The following is a 16,625-nucleotide window of genomic DNA, read 5'->3' as shown; positions in this document are numbered from 1 at the left end:
AACAGCTGCGATCAACAAATAAATGAGCTCTATAGGCATCTGAATCAAAACAATGGCGACAATCACAGACCAAGTGCATCAGCCGGTAATGGTCCATCACAGCGAGCAAGACATGCATACCGACGTGAAAGCTCAAACGGCAGCCATGTGTACAGCGTCTGCTTGAAAAAGTGTCCCTCTTGCTGTCTTCATGTCATTAGTTTCCTGACAGACAAACACACACACACACACACACACACACACACACAGACACACACAGGATAGAAAAGTAGAGCCTCTATTATGGCAGTAAGATATGTTTTCTACTGTGATGAGAGCAAGGATTTCTTGAAAAAGGAATCGCTTCAAACGGTTGTAACTTACACAAAGAGACCAGACAGAGGTAAGGTCAGATTTTGAATGGGTGATTATCATAATAATATCAAATACTAATACAAGCTAAAAAAAATATTAGCTAATAGTCACTAGCCGTGTGTTTTTTTCACAGATGGATGAAGAATGTCATTATAATACAGTAACACTTAATTTTCAATCTTAAATAGAGCTTCAATTAGTTGATCAATTGGTTAGCTGATCAAAAGAAAACTATTTTGATGACTGAATAATTGTTTCAGTCGTTTTTTTAAGCAAAATTGTCAAACGTTAGCAGGTTGCAGCTTCTCAAATGTGATCATTTGAAGCTTTTATGTGTCACACATGATAGTAAACTGAATATTTTTGGATTTTGGACCGTTGATCACGACATATGGAGAGGTCACCCTGAAATTATAACATTTTTTGGCATTTTTCACTGTGTTTTTTAAGCACTCGACATACGCATATTTATAAAAATATACTTACATTGACAAAACAAATGCACTGCCACCACAACTACTCCATCACCCACATAAATAGCTAAAAAAAAAATAGATATGAATGGAGAGAACGGATATCTATTTCTGAATATACATGCACAGCGGTGAGGAAACAAGATCTGCCAAAAACTTCAGGTCTCCCAGACTGCTTGAGTTTAACAGTGAGAGGAAAAAAAGTCAGCCACAGTCGGTGAACGATAAATAAGGAAACCTTAATTTAATTGTGTTCAATTGAAAGTAACCATCAGAGTTGTTAAAGTGTGCAAAGCTCAAGTGTCGGTGCAGTTCTTTTGTAGCTGGAATAACAGAGGGAGCATGACCACTAATACCACCTAATTTCATTTAAATAAAAGCAAGTTCTGCATTATGGCCTGATCTTTGAGGCCGTGTCCTTGAGAGAGGTCCTAGTTTTCACTCGTTTATTATTTTTGTTTGTATTGTGTTTATATTGACATGAAAACCTGAGGCAGGTATTGTTCCAGCACAGGAGCACTCGTTGGCCTCGTTGGCCTCTGGGTGTTTAATGAAGCGGACGTTTGTGGGCTGCTCTGTGTACTGGAGGTACATTGAGGGTAGGGGTTGTCAGTAAGTGCCCAACAGCGATTTAAGTGCCCCATCACACGTTAATCCGGCAATGTGTATGCACCACTGACTGTGCCAACGTTGACAGTACATGGTTTTGAAGGCTACTACACGAGAATGTAATGTATTTAAAAGGTTACACCAACAGCAAATGATACAAGGTGCATTCTGACAACTCTGAAAAGTTCACACATATATAACTAAACAGCAATAATCTTTTTTCTAACGATCATTTTTTGTATAACCTGGTCTTCTAATTCTGACTGGGAATACATCATGTTGAAAAAGTGATTGGTAAAACCAAAAAACATTCTTGAGATTTACCCCTTTTTTTTGCATTACATAACATGAATTCTTACAATAACTACACTCAAACTTAATAGGAACAAGGGCTTGATGACATCACAAATTTCATCCCCCTCAAACAAGCCTTAAATGTGTTCAGTGCTACTGTTCACATGCTTAGGGTTTTTGTTGTTGTTTTGTTTTTAATACATTTTTGTTTTAAGGTTGTTTTGTTTTGTTTTGGACAATCTGTTAACTGTCTAAATAGTGAAAACCAAGTTATTACAATATGCACAAAAGGTTATTTTTAGTCAAAAACAGTCCTGTAAACTGTGATGTGAATAGTTACACTATATGCACACCTGCTGCAGTTTACAGGACAACAGTTACATGTACGAGAGGAACAGACTGAAAATGATTCTCTCGGTTTGTGTCACCTGACGAGGTATCATTTCTGGTTGAATTCTACTCTGTACAGTCTGTCTCTACCTGCCGTGTTGGCTAGCAGCAGTCTGCAGATATCAAGTTGACGTCTTGTGAAGAAACTCAAACAGCAGCAGATCAAATGATGATAGCCTTGCAGGTGGTGCAGGTCTTTTATTATTCTTTCTCAACTGTTTTAAAAATATGACGATTCAAGCCTGCAGGCAAACAAAAATCGATTAAAACTGTGTGTCGACCCCCAAGCTTTTAAAAACAAAAAAATCACCCAGCCCTGGTGTAAACCTAATTTTCCAAACCAAACTGAAGAGAAAAGGGAATAATACTCCATTTACACCTGGCATGAGCTGTATCTGGATATGTTATCTGGATAAAGAAAAACACCTTAATATAAGTGTAAATGCACTCAAAACCCATTGTGATCAGCCAGACCACATCTGGGGATAGTCAGGCTCGCATTGTGATCAGATCTCAGCCGGGTGTGGATGCAATCCGTACAGCGTGACCACATTTGTAAGAAAAAAATCCCATGGATCTGATGTCTTTATACAGATAATGTATACAGATCACATGTTAATACCAGGTGTCAATCAGAATCAGAAAAGCAGTTTATTGCCAAGTAGTTTGCACATACAAGGAATTTGCCTTGTAGTTGGTGTGGTGTGTAACGGTCAGAAACATACACAAAAATAAGTAATCCTAAATAATATAAATAAGAAAGAATTTACAATAAAAGAAAATGTAAAATATATTCTAAGTGACTGTGAATGAGAATGAATGTACAAGATAATGACCAGGTGTAAACAGTATATGCAGTGTTCATTATAATAATAATAATAATACAAGTTGTGTTAATGTAACATGCCCTTGAGGATCAAAGATCACAGATGTGCTAATGTGAGACTGTGAGGTGTTAATATAACGTGTATCGGGGCCTATAGCAACAAAATTGAGTGATTTTAGTAGGCATGTTGGCATTAGCAATGCTTGTTTTTTTGTTTTTTTTTTCACAGTATGAACATGCTATATCCCCCAAGACACTGTGATTATTATTATAATCAAGAGCAAGAAGAAGGAAAGGTCTGTCTTCACCTGAGTACACACCCACACATCAGCACACGCAGTCTTTATCTGCACTCTACACTGAATAGATTTCTAATCCTGAGGCCAAGTCAGAAGATTGCGACATCACCATTACAAAGGCCTGGTCAATATGTACTGTATGAAGCTCTTTCCCACCTCTCTCTCTCTTTCTCAGAAACACACTTCCTCTATGTCTCTCTGCCTCTCTCACTATCTCTCTCTCTCTCTCTCTCTCAACCCTCTCATCATCTCCAGCCTCAGGCGTCCTGCATTCACCACTCTACACGGACACCTCAGCAGCCATATGCCATTAGGGAAGAGCCCACAGCAGCAATACTCATAAATATTGACTCAGTTTCAACATATCCCTCAGGAAGTGTTTGAAACAGCAGGTACTGCATTAGCACACCGACAGCAAACACAACCCACGGTCAATACTGACGAGCCGCCGTGGCTAAGCTAGCTCTCTTGCCATTTCCTCTTGTAGAGAGAACACAAGGAGCTGCAGCGGGCCTGCGGGATGCGGGGTGTTGTTACGGAAAATATTTAATTAGCAGCTGCAATAAATGTCTCCCCGGTGAATGATCACAGTCAACAGTTAAGCATCTCGCAGGGCTTGTGAGTTTCTTTGGAGGAACAATGTTTTTTTTTTCTTTACACACAAGTAGGAAATGAATTGCTGTGACACCTAGAGAAATTGAGCTTACAGAATCAACGCTAACCTGCTTTCTCCTAAGCTGCGGTGTAATGGTATCAAATAAAAACACAATTGTTCATCACACAAGCACCTGAACACTTTCAATTCAGTGGATCGCATTCTCTTCTCCCCTTTAGGTATGGTTAATTAAAGAGGGACTGTGTTTGCTCACTGAGTGCAAGTGGAGATTATATGTGGTCCTCTTTTAATCTATCAGGGAAGTCTCCAAGTTTAGGCTTATTAATCAATCTTATTTGGGTGTTAAATAATTACGTTCTCCCATTCCAGATGATCAGGAACAGTGAATTATTCGAGGCAAAAGCTGGTTTCCTGAAGGTTGGGAGAGCAGTCAGGCGGAAGAATAAAGTTATTTACTAAGGAGAGAAAATGTGATTTGTTTGCTACCTTGGTTCAACAACTCCTGCTGAGCGGTGGTCAGGGGTCGACCTCAAAGAGTCGATGCCTGGATGCTTGGAACTCGCGGATCAGGGGTCGCCTGTGGTGATTTAAACAGATTCGACTCTCGGTGTGTGTCAATAATGCTTTAACAACCAATGTGTGTGCACATTAAATTGATATGTAGTAAAGACTCATTCAAAATTAAACAGCTGTCAGCTTTTACATAGGAGGTGGATATCTTCCTTTACTTTCAACTGTAACCTTCAGCCATAACATGCAAACTCTACTGCTGAATAAATTACTATGAATTGACTGTTTCCTCGAGAAGGAGTGACCACATCTTAGCCTTTAAACTCTTTCAATTTAATGCTGTCTATGAAAACTTACCACCTTTTTACCATGTTAAATACAAGACTAAAACTCAAGAAAAAGTATGTGTGTCAATGAAGACTAAATTGTCTGTATTTTTTGTTCTCTAAGTGACTAAAATGTGATTAGGATGTATTTTACATTTTTGTCAAAACATGAACACTTAACTAAATCAAAACCAGGTGACATTAATATCATTTCAAATTCAGATCGCATTAATTTGATATAAAGGGTGGCTTCAAAAACATCACAGTTAATGTGCACTCACACTTCCAGCTTCAGGGTTTTAACACATCCTACTGTTGAGGCAGACTGCCTCATATACAATAGGGACCACCACTGCCTATGGAGACCATTAGATTTATGCTGCTGTAAAACAGGTTAAACTAACAGTAACCACAACATTTCACCATATCAGTATCTTTTCTTTATCCACCACACTGAGATCTCTACCGTATGAAACACACACTGAAAATGTCTTTCTGAATAAAACCATCAGAGATGAACATTCATATTAAATGATATATAGATTCTGTGACTGATAAGAACTGAAGTCAAAAGCAGTTTTACAGCAGAAGACCTTAAGGTGAACACATCTGCCCTCCACTGCCCTGTCACTACAATGCATCACTCATTATTTGCATAAAGTTGAACTCAGCTCAGCGACTCAGTGACTCTTTGTATCCCTGCACTCATCTGAAATGAATAAGCGCCTGTTGCCTCTTGTTGTTGCTGCTGCTGCTGTGAGCGCACAGAGTAGGATTTAGAGATTTTGAGGCGCCAGATGTGTAAAAGGGAGGAAACAAAACATTGTTTGGTACATATCTGAAAAAAAGGAAAAATAAAAATAATAATCAACATCTTTACTCGTCTCGATCTTATGGTATCGTGACTCTAGGATCCAGATTTTGACAATTTAATTACATTTTCTCCATTGACCATTGGGAAAGTATTACACAATGAGTCACATAATAAACTTTTTTTTTTTTTTAGACTTCCTGTTCTGCCAGAAACCTTATGACTGCAACCAAAAAAAAAAAAGAATTGTTTTAGCAAAGCAGCCAACAAGAATGACGTCAAACTGACAGTTTAGCTATTAGTTTTTGTTCCATCCAGATGATTTGGATGAAATGAAGCAAGTTGGGCATTTCTTTCCACTGTAAGTGATAGTTTTTTTTGTATAGAGGACAGATTACAAAAACATTTTAAAAACCTCATGTGTTGACAAGGAACTATTCCCTTGAAAAGAGCCTTGATAGGACTGGATGAATGTAACTTGAGCTAATTGTTTAATCATAGGTCTGATTGTGTTGGTGCCTGGACAGTGTATATGGACTTACACTGAAGTTGACAGCTGGCAGGCAGGGGAGCCAGTTTGGAGATTCACACTGATGTAGGAATGAATTGAAATTACAAAGAATATAATTTATTGATTATTTTATTTTTTATTTTATTCATTATTCAGGAATGATCTAACTTTAATGTGTTATCAGTCTTGCAGCAACTGCAGGCTTTGTGTATTTTGTACATTCCCTCATTAATAAGTGATCCAAACTGTAGTTGAGTATTGCCTATTAAACACTCGCCATCTCTCCGTAATGATATTCTAAGCACACACCACATGGTGCAGAGAGGAGCTTGGGGCCTTCAAGGATTCCCGTTCCTTCAGAAAACAGTAAATAATACATCTTATTGGATTTGAGGGAAGAGCATCACACTTTGCAGAGGAAAATATCATAATTCAAATATACATGACGCAACAGGGCATGTCAGTGCCACAAAGGGATAAAATAAGCTCTAAAATGGTATCAGTAGAGTTTCATGTTGTCATTACCAGCAGAGATAACTGTACTGTCCTCTCGAGCCTAGTACATAATACCATTCCTTCTCTTCTGAGCAGTTTCGGCTGCTGCATAATATAATGTGAAAACGGTGTATTATTTTGTCTGCAGCAACAGAATTGAAAAACATCAGACAAGCTGGGAGATAGAATAACATTTTTGGGCCAGGCTGTGTGTGTGTGTGTTTTTTTGGGGGTTTTTTTTTTGAGTCTGACCACATCACTGAGCAAATGTAACCCGGAGATCCAAAGGGCTGACCGTTGAAGCGTGACAACGCCCTCCGCTGTCTCTGCTATCCCGAGAACTGTCCTGATTTATTGTTATTCACTGGATACGACGATTCAAAGACGGGGATACACTTATCACCCTCAGGGTGGGAGGTGAAGGGCAGAACCTAGGCGACAGCACTGTTTGTGTCTGTGACTCCGAATATGGCCAAGAAGGAGTCGCTTGCATCTGCTTAGAAGATATCTCCTTATTTGATTGATCTTTAGAACTAAAGAGGGGGGAGAAACAGACAGCGAGAGGGGAGGAACCCTAAACTCACTGAACTCATCTAAGCATTTTGACTGGACGGGCTGGTCTGGTTGTCTCAGCTCCAGTCGGGGTTTGTTTTGATTTAACTAACGTTTTAACGGTGCATGAAAGGCCTGTATCCTTGTGGACTACACTGAGTATACAGCGAAACGGGAGGTAATGAATTAATAAACCATGAAGTTTAAACTACTGATTATTTCTTGAGTCAAGAAATATATTTTCCATGTAATATGAATACAAGTTTATTTTAGTACTGAATACATTTGAGGGCGCACAATGCCATTTGAGAATATTTAGTCTTGAATTGTTAACACTAAAGGTTCAGCAGACTGATTAGAAATTCTCCACGATAATTTATTCTAAATGAATTCATTGTGTAATTAAACTATCTTCCATTTTCCCTGGGAAGCCCTAGAAGACCCCTGGACATCCATGTAACTCAGTTCGAAAGCCTCAGAGGACTGCAGTAGTCCTCCATTCTGGTCCCCGACTGAAATGTCAGTGATTAAAAATTTCTGAGCCAGATGGTCATGAATTTTTTACTCTTCTTCTGGCAAAGATTAGTTTTTGACTGACTTTATTGGCATGGGAAAAAAAATATTAGGTGTGTATATATACATACACACGCAACAGAAATAGGTTAAGATTTAGTATAAACCCAAAACAAATCTAATGTCTTTAATTTTTTAAACTTTTTTGGCATTTCATTGCAATTTGAGACATCCTGCATGTGAAAAATGCTTGACCTCTAACCTTGGAAAGTATCGTTCACATGAAAGTAAACAACATCTTTGAAGATATGAGTGATGAAGTCATTTGTCAAGGATGCTATTTGTTTTGGGAGTAACATTTGCTTGTTCATTATTAAATTAAAAAAAAAAAGATTTTTCAAAACATACACTTGGAGCTGAAGACTATGTTTGTTATGCTTGGAGTGTCGTAAAGGAAAAATGTGTCTAATTTGATCGCTGACCCAAAAGAAACAAGACAGACAGATAATCTGACAACATTCCTTCTCCAGTGTCAAGTCAAACTGTTTCTTGTCTGGTTTAATGTCTGGTTTAAGATTTATTTTGTCCCATAAACCCACTGATGATTCTTTTTAATGTGTGCTAGTAAAAAAAAAATGCTTAGTGGAGTTTCAGTACATTTCATACATACATACATACATACACACACTTTTTTTAAGGCAGAGCTGCTCTGAAAGTTAGCTATGCAGTCAGCTTTAACAAAACTTGAAAGACAACAAAGAAACTCTGGTCAGAACATAAACAAAATTAACAAATGGCAATATCTTCCTTCACTCGTTTATAACCCTTGCTTTCATGGTCTTTAAGGGTCTTTAAGCTAGCTAACCTGCTTACCTAGCCAGCTAGTGCAGCTAGTGTTACTTTGGTACGTCAACTAAACTAACTAAACTAACTAGCTAACTAGCTAACCTAGATAAGATTACTATATTCTTGCAGTTCAAGAAGCCTTTAAAGATGCTCAGCTATCTTAAAACTGTGGATTTAAATCTCCACAAGACAGTACAGCTCATGAAAATATTAAAAAGTTGTTGAAAGGTTTTATAAGGCGAATGAAAAGCTACAACACAACTCTGAGAAATGTGCTTTTGATCGACAGAACCCCATTCATTATTCAGGGCCTGAATTCTGCTTTAAATTAAAACACATTATATATTATAATTGAAATATGAAAGTCCTCTAGAAATATATTACTGAAGATAGACTCAGAGGCAGGGGGAGCTTCATCTGCTGCATACTTTTCACGCCTCCTTTGTCCATTAACCATACCTGTCAACATAGGGCTTTGAAAATAAGGGAGATTTTCCAGGACCCCACCTGACCATAAATTTACATTTTAAGAAGGGTTTCCCCTCTTGGCTTCCGAGATCTAATCACTAGGTGCCTTTAATGCCTACCCTGCTGTAATGGAACAGACGGTTGATGTGTCCCTTCCTGCTTATATTCAACAGACCTAGCATGCTGGTTAACATAATTTTTCCCACCGACACTAGAATCCACCCTACACACCTTGGAAAATGCATGGTCGTTTCCTTGCATGCCTTACATCAGGAATGGGAAAATAGTCTCCCAAGTATTCAGAGGTAGAGTCGGTCATTCTGGAGAAATAATGTTGATATTTGAACTAAACACCCTGAAAAATACACCCTTCCCTTCATGCTCCTTCAGAAGCTCCGCCCCCCCAAATTCATGGATGTACGTGCATTGCCAAGGCAACGACCAAAAGAGAAATCCAGAGCAATGCGTCAGCTGTAGAGTCACTTCTGTTCGTCTCATACATTATCATGAGCAGAGAGAAAAAATTGTCTCATGTGAGCACAACAGTCCATCCACACTCTCTGTCTCTCCGTTCAGCATCTCTGTCCACAGAAGCAGCCGTCCGTCAGCTGCAGCTCCTGGGGACGGCGGCCGGACAATCTGCCTTCACCAGTCTGACTGACAGCAGTAATTTACTGAACCAAAATAGTTTGCATGTTGGCTCCACAGTCTTTGTATTTATTGATTCATTGATACGGTTAATAAGTTCAAAAGACATATACAGCGGGATATTTGTGTGATTTAAACAGCTGCCTGCTCAGATTACGCTTCACTAAACGCGACAGAAATGGACTCGGAGCATAGCAAAACGCAGGGGGGTCTCTGTGAGACTGTCTCGAATTCAGTGTGGATTGATACATTTAATAAAATGGAAGCGTATCTGTACCATGAGAAAACACTTTCTATGTGAATTGGCCATGGCCTCTCTCTCTCCAGTTCGCCAGCTCTGCCCCACCGTTCTTCAGGCTGCTGGAGATGGGAGACTGTCATGTCCTCACACAGACAGCTGCTCTGATGACTTACCCCTGTCCTGTGCATTAGCACAGACGCTCCCTGCTGATTGGCTGGAATAGCCATTTTGTTTCCCATTTACAGAACCAGTGCTGTGTATGAACACCGGGTTTTTTTCAGCGCGCACACAGAACGGACAGCTAGCGGACTGTGAGGAGATATTCACTGAATTTGACAAAAAGTGTATTGAACAATCTTTCACTGACTCTAACTTTAAATATTTACACAGAGATTTTTTTTTTTTTTGCTGGCACATGTCAGTTAATGTCATATAATATTCCTCTGAATTCAATTTTTTTCTCATGAAAGGGGCTCCAGTCTGCCTGCTAGCTTCAGCATGGAGGGTTTGCTTGTTTTAAACACCCACGTAGCATCTAACATCTAAGTAACAGCTGTCTCTGTCTCTTATAGAAGGATACAATGTTTAAACGGAAAACAAAACAAGCGTTCCTTGAAGCTACAACAAAAACTGCGGAAAGAAGCTAACAGCCTGAGCTAACAGCTGTGAAGTGATGGAAAGTCTGTGTAAACGCTATTTCAGAATTTGAGAGGTGGGTAAATGCCGTTTACGTGTGTTTAGTCTCCACTTCAGCCCTGTGTATATCTGTAAAAATAAAAATGGGAAGTAAGGGAGATTTATGACGAACATTACAAACTGGGAGAATGGCAGGAGAGGGCATGGATATTAGGGATGTGCAGAGAGCCCAGTATTTGTATTTGTATCTGTATTTGTTGAGGCAGAAAAATTATTTGTATTTGTATTTGAATAAAAGTGGAAATAGACTGGTAGGCGGGTCTCGAACTGGACTTTACTGATCGCCTCATAGCTGACAGACCTCTACCTATTTATACACCCTTAACACAGAGACAGCACACCGTGTAACGTGTAGGGAAGAACTTCAAAGGCGATTATTGCTTTGCACCTTTCATTTATTGCCTATTTTTTTACAATCTAACTTTGTGGAAAGAAGAAGAGGAACAACAGGTTATGGAGAGTCCCGTAGGAGCACTTTGCGTGTGTCAGTAGCTCAGCTTTATCTCTGGGGAACACTCCCAACTCCGTGAGTGATGTGCAAATTAGGAAATGTGCGTCATGTAGCAGGTGGATGTGACTCCCCTCGTTGAGACCTGCTGATAGACGTAACAGCAGAGCAGACGAGAGAAACTTAGATAGCGATGTAACCGACCTGTGTGCTGGTATTTGACATGTTTTTTTTCTTCCCAAAAACAAATTATTTTACAAATATTTGTTTCATACAAATATTTGTAAAAAAAAAAAACAAAAACACCATTTGCTTTGCTGAATATGTATTTGTATTCGGGGACACCCTTGGTGGAAACTTGGGAGAAACCCGGGAAAAACAGGAGAGTTGACAGTTCTGCCATTAACACATCCATGACTCATTCATAGGTGCATGATTTTTCCTTTTTTTTCTAAAGAACACTGGAATGGAGGGACTCCAAAAACAAAGACATGATTTTACCTAAATTATGCCATCTTTTCAGAAATCAACAAAACTGATTTGATTGAGCAGCTCATATGTAAACTCTATAATACCGCCATGTTCTCTACAGAGCCGTTTTTTTTCTCTTAAAACAGCCAACCAAGGCGCTAACAAGGCTTTAAAAGAACATTATGAATTATAATTTGAGAACATTATGTGCTAATTTCTCCAGGGGTAAGTCTACTAGCTGGATTGTGCCAGGCACTGTGTGAGGCCTTTTTCATTGCCTTTTGCCTCCCATACACAAAGGCACAACAGAATGAAACCATAACATTTCTCACTGTGCTGCTGCTGCCTATATTTTCACGCTGTGGTGAGTGGGAGCCCAGCGGACCATGCTGGCAAGTCTGATTCATTCCAGTCATTTTTAGACTTAAGCATTATTCCAACAAGGAAGACACTTATTACCACAGTCAGGCAGTTTCTACTCAGTCAAATCCCGCGACACCTGCCTGCCCTACAGAACATTATTCCATGAATATGGCTTTGAAGCTGCACACACACAGATTGACACAGTAGTCACACACACCATAATAGTGGGCAGGACACAGGGGTGTACATGCATGCATAAACATATATGAATACACACCCACATCCATACAAATGCTCACTCGAAGACACACACAGGCTGGCATGCACACACAAAATGAGCTCCACCATTACACAGCTATCCCCTCCACAGCGAGTCCCTCACAGCTCACCATGGGAGGGTGATGTATATATTTACCGCCTGTAGAATGGATCAGTCACGGAGAAACGCTGCACCAAGCGCAGAGGCAGTAAAGCTAAATTACTTCAAACAGTGCCGTTTTCACACTGCTGACCGCTCTCACATTGCTGGACACTTTTTTTTCTCCCCCGAATAGATTTACAAACTTTAAGCTGCATTAAGTTATATTTGACCACTCCATAACAAGCTGAAGTTTACACCTTTCGCTAAATTTCACAGAAAATCTTCTCAAATGTTTCAAAAGGAGGAATTATATTCAAAATGATTTTGTCCTGTATTTCATGCATCGAAATTGTGTGGCTATCTGATGTAATTTTTACAGATCTTCTTGGATAGCTCAAAAACTGCTTTGAGTGAAAGTTAAAAATCAAAAATAAGTAGATAATGACATATAGGAGCCCATCAAAGCAATTCAAAAACAATTTATAGTTAAACTACGTTTTGTGCACTGCAAATGGTGTTTCACCTCATACTATACTCAAAATATATGATTTTTACTTTAAAAAAAGAAAAAGACAAATTGTTTGAGTAGAAAATATGTCACAAAATGTTTCTACCTGTTGAATACAAGGCCAATACAATACAGGGCACTACGTACAAAAACACTGGATCCCCTGTGTCACTCATCTGAATACAAATACATAGAATCAATAAACAAAACATACAAAACGAACTATGTGCTCAAAATGGCTTAAAGCTGCAGACTAAGTGTTGATTCTCACTGGGATCAGCACCACTGCCCACTGGTGCTGGAATAGGGGGGACAGCGAGACTTTTCATCCCCCCTTTTTAAGGTGTTATGGTAATAAAGTGGTAATAAAGTCTAGGCCAGGTATTATGGTTAGCCTACTCTAAACATGTTGGATATTTATATCCATAGTAAATCACAATCAATCATTGTGTAATTCAAATGAAATCAAAGTGATCTGCATCTCATAAAATCTGATTATGAATTATGTGTGTGTGTGTGACGTGTCGTGTTTGTTTGCCTAACTGCACATCAGGTGTTTTTAGTGAGGTGGACAAGCTACTGCGTCTCTACCTCACTGCGCTGATGTCCAACGCCACGGCCGAGCAGAGTTTCTCGAGTCTCCGTCGTTTGGAGACCTGCTGCATCCGATCTACAATGACAGAGAAACAGCTTAACAATCTACTTTTCCTACACATCCCTAAATACCTGACCGAAGACTTGAACAAAGTGTTGAATAACTTTTGCTTTGGGGGTGATAGACACACTCAGTACTTTGGGAAATAAGCCTAGGGGACTAAACCTCGCTCTGCTGCAGTGCTGTCTATTTGTATATTGGATGTAAAGACTCTGTTTTAATAGGGCATGAATTTGTGTTCTGTTTCGAACCTTATTAAAAACACACAGGAACCAGGATGCTCCTTTTTTAGTCAAATCTTTTTAGCCGCTTGTTGGCGGACCACTATGCTAAAAAAAAAAAAAAAAAGAAGCTGCTACGATTTTGATCTGAATAGCGGGAATAAAAATGAATAGAGGGAATGCATTTCTTACTATCTACTTACTAGTTACTTCTACAAAAATGGTAGGCTAGGCTGAGATTGAAAGGAAGTTGACGAGAAAAAGTTCACTAGCCTATTACGTCATCCAAAGCTGGATGCCCCCCCACCCCACCTTCAAAACTCATCCCGGCACCACTACCATCTCTTTACCCAGCAATTTAATAATGTACTTCTATAAAGCTGGAGGACTCACAAGGCACACATTTAAAAAAAAAAAAAAAAAAAAAAGATCAAAATTAAAGCAGCAGAGACAGAGATATCCTGGCTTTTAGTGCCTAGTATGGGTGACCTCCACACCTCCACACATTTTAGGCCCTGAACCCAAGCTGGGATCATTTTTCAGACCCCCCCCCCCCCCCCCCCCCCCCCCGAGCACACAGAAGACATTATACAACTGGATGAGTATACACCACCACAAGTAAACTGGACTAAATGTGCAAAATCGATGGAGAGCCCCTTTAAAACGACATGCAGGCTGTTGATCCAGTGTTAACTTGAAAACGTCAAAGCGTAGCTCTATTATCTACTACGGTGAGAGTATACTTACTGAGAGGTTTATCTCTTTTTAAGTGCCCTAGAGCAAGACATAACCCTTACCTGGTGCCTTTAAAGGTGCTCAAATCTGATTGAAGGCCTCATTTACATTTTGCCCTGAGCTTTAATTAAACCAATTAAATTATTCCTGCCTCAATGAAGCATTTCGATCATGGTTGCCTGCCATGCTGCTTGAACAGACACAGCAGAGTACTACATGGATATAGACATGAGTGGCATCCACAGTCTGCTGCTTGGATGTCTTTTTCTCTTTGTGTGGGTCCCTGTTATGACTGAACAACAATGTTCATCAGGAAGTACCATGAACGTTACGTTCCAGTGTGACATTACTCACATTTTCTGTGCATACAATCAGATTCATATTGATGATTATTGTGATGAGAAAAATATAACAGTTTGATGAGAAACAGCTGCAATGAAACGTGACTATGGCAGTTCAATACTGCTCAGCGATGCCGTATGATTAATTTAAAATCGCCAAAATCGCTTTGGAGGAACATGCAAGTCAAGTCTGCTCCCATTGTGACTCTTTCATCTACCATCAAACCAGAAAAAAAAGGCCCTCCACCTTCTTTGAAATCAACATAGCATTTACACTTTAGGATGCCCAGATGGCTCATATCTTCGCTGTGATTACACCTAGACTATCTCAGTTGCAAACACAATGAATATAGCCTACCGACAATTTAAACGGCACCTACTTTGGAAAAACACCACGTGGGAAAGTGGGAAAATCTTTTGTGAGCTGAGCAGCATTTGAAAGTTGTACCTTAACAACTCTAGTCTCTTTGATTCACTGTGAACACGATTAAATGAACATTGTGTTCAGCTAAATGTTGCCTGCTAAACTTCTTTACATATTCCATTTTATGCATGTGGCCTTTATCACAGCTGTTCTAAAGTGCTTACATTTTGAGTATGCACAGAATCCCAGACCCCTGCAGAATCATTGACATTTGTTTTCCATTAAGCACTTTAAAACTACAGTAGTCAGATGTGTAAAATACTGATAACAGCAGAAGCTTGTATGCTGGTTCTGATGGAAAAAAAATTGCAATCTTGCAATAAGGTGTTTCAGTGGTTAAAGAAACAGTTTTGTGATTTCTGCAGCAGATATTTTGTCCATCTGTGCTTAAGTGTGAACCCTAGTTATTCTTCCAGTGCGTATCTTTGTGCTTTGACAATCGTGCTGACATGTATACTTGTCTCACTGGAAGTGTTTAAAATAGTGATTTAAGAGTTTAAGAGCATTATTCAAAAATACCCCCAATAATATCATCTAAGTCTGCTTAAAAACAGGTCGTATTGGACAATTCATCAATTCACAATTAAGCCAACATTCAGCACCTCTGCACAGTGATATTCATGTAGTGTGGCTAAAAGTACATTTGTAATACATTTATTACTCACATCAACCATGAAAATGATCTCAAATTTTACTGATAAAGCTCCGCTGATAAATATTTTTACTGTGATGAGTACATGTGTTGTGACAGAGGTCGCCCGCAGTGACAAACCTACACAGAATACATCACCCGACTCTGTAGCCCTTAGGAGTTTTTTTGGGGTTTTTTTAGCCCTTTTGCAATTCATTGTTCTGGTTTTAAGACACATTAACTGTGGTTCAGTGACAAATCTCTCTTCAACCTTGTTTCCAGCAGCAGCAGGCAGCTGTTTTCAGCCAATAAAACTCTGATAAAGCCACTGTATGTGACTTGCCCTCCACTGAACAGCAGCAGAGTTAGGAGACTGGCTGTTGATGAAAGCTGAATATCTAGCAGCTCAAAAGACAGATATTTTTCTCAGAAGTTGGTGAAGACTAAAGCAGAACTAAAACGAGTAAATATTGGACTTATTGGATGTTCATCAGTCGGACAGAAACACGACTACAGTTGAACACCTGCATTGTTCTGTGTGTTTCTTCATATAGCAATAATTTGTCAGATTGTAAATATGCCAAGGTCTGTTTTTTGTTTGTTTGTTTTCCTGGCATCAAAAATAAAATCTGTCTATAACCATACTCACTGTCTTGAATATTTCTGCATATATTGTAGAAATATTTCATAGGATAATAAACATTATCTCATATCATCTTTCTGTTTGGCAAGTGAGCTGAAAATATAAAAAGCTGGACTGAAGTGAACCAAAAACAGTCACTTACTATTTGCCTGAATGAACACGCTAAAGCATTTTCCTGGAATCTGCTCACAAAGCTTCTTTCCTTTAGGTCTTTAAAATAATATTTGACTATGATAACTGATATGTTTGCAATAACAGCTATCTGTTCCAAAGCAAACTTTAATACCGTTATGTTCCTGCTGGGTGTGCTGATTTAAATGCGACTAATCGGGGGAATTCAATGCTA

Source organism: Thunnus albacares, chromosome 15 (assembly GCF_914725855.1).
Source record: "Thunnus albacares chromosome 15, fThuAlb1.1, whole genome shotgun sequence".
Taxonomy (NCBI): domain Eukaryota; kingdom Metazoa; phylum Chordata; class Actinopteri; order Scombriformes; family Scombridae; genus Thunnus; species Thunnus albacares.
The sequence above is the reverse complement of the archived record's forward strand: the minus strand, read 5'-3'. Positions refer to the sequence as shown.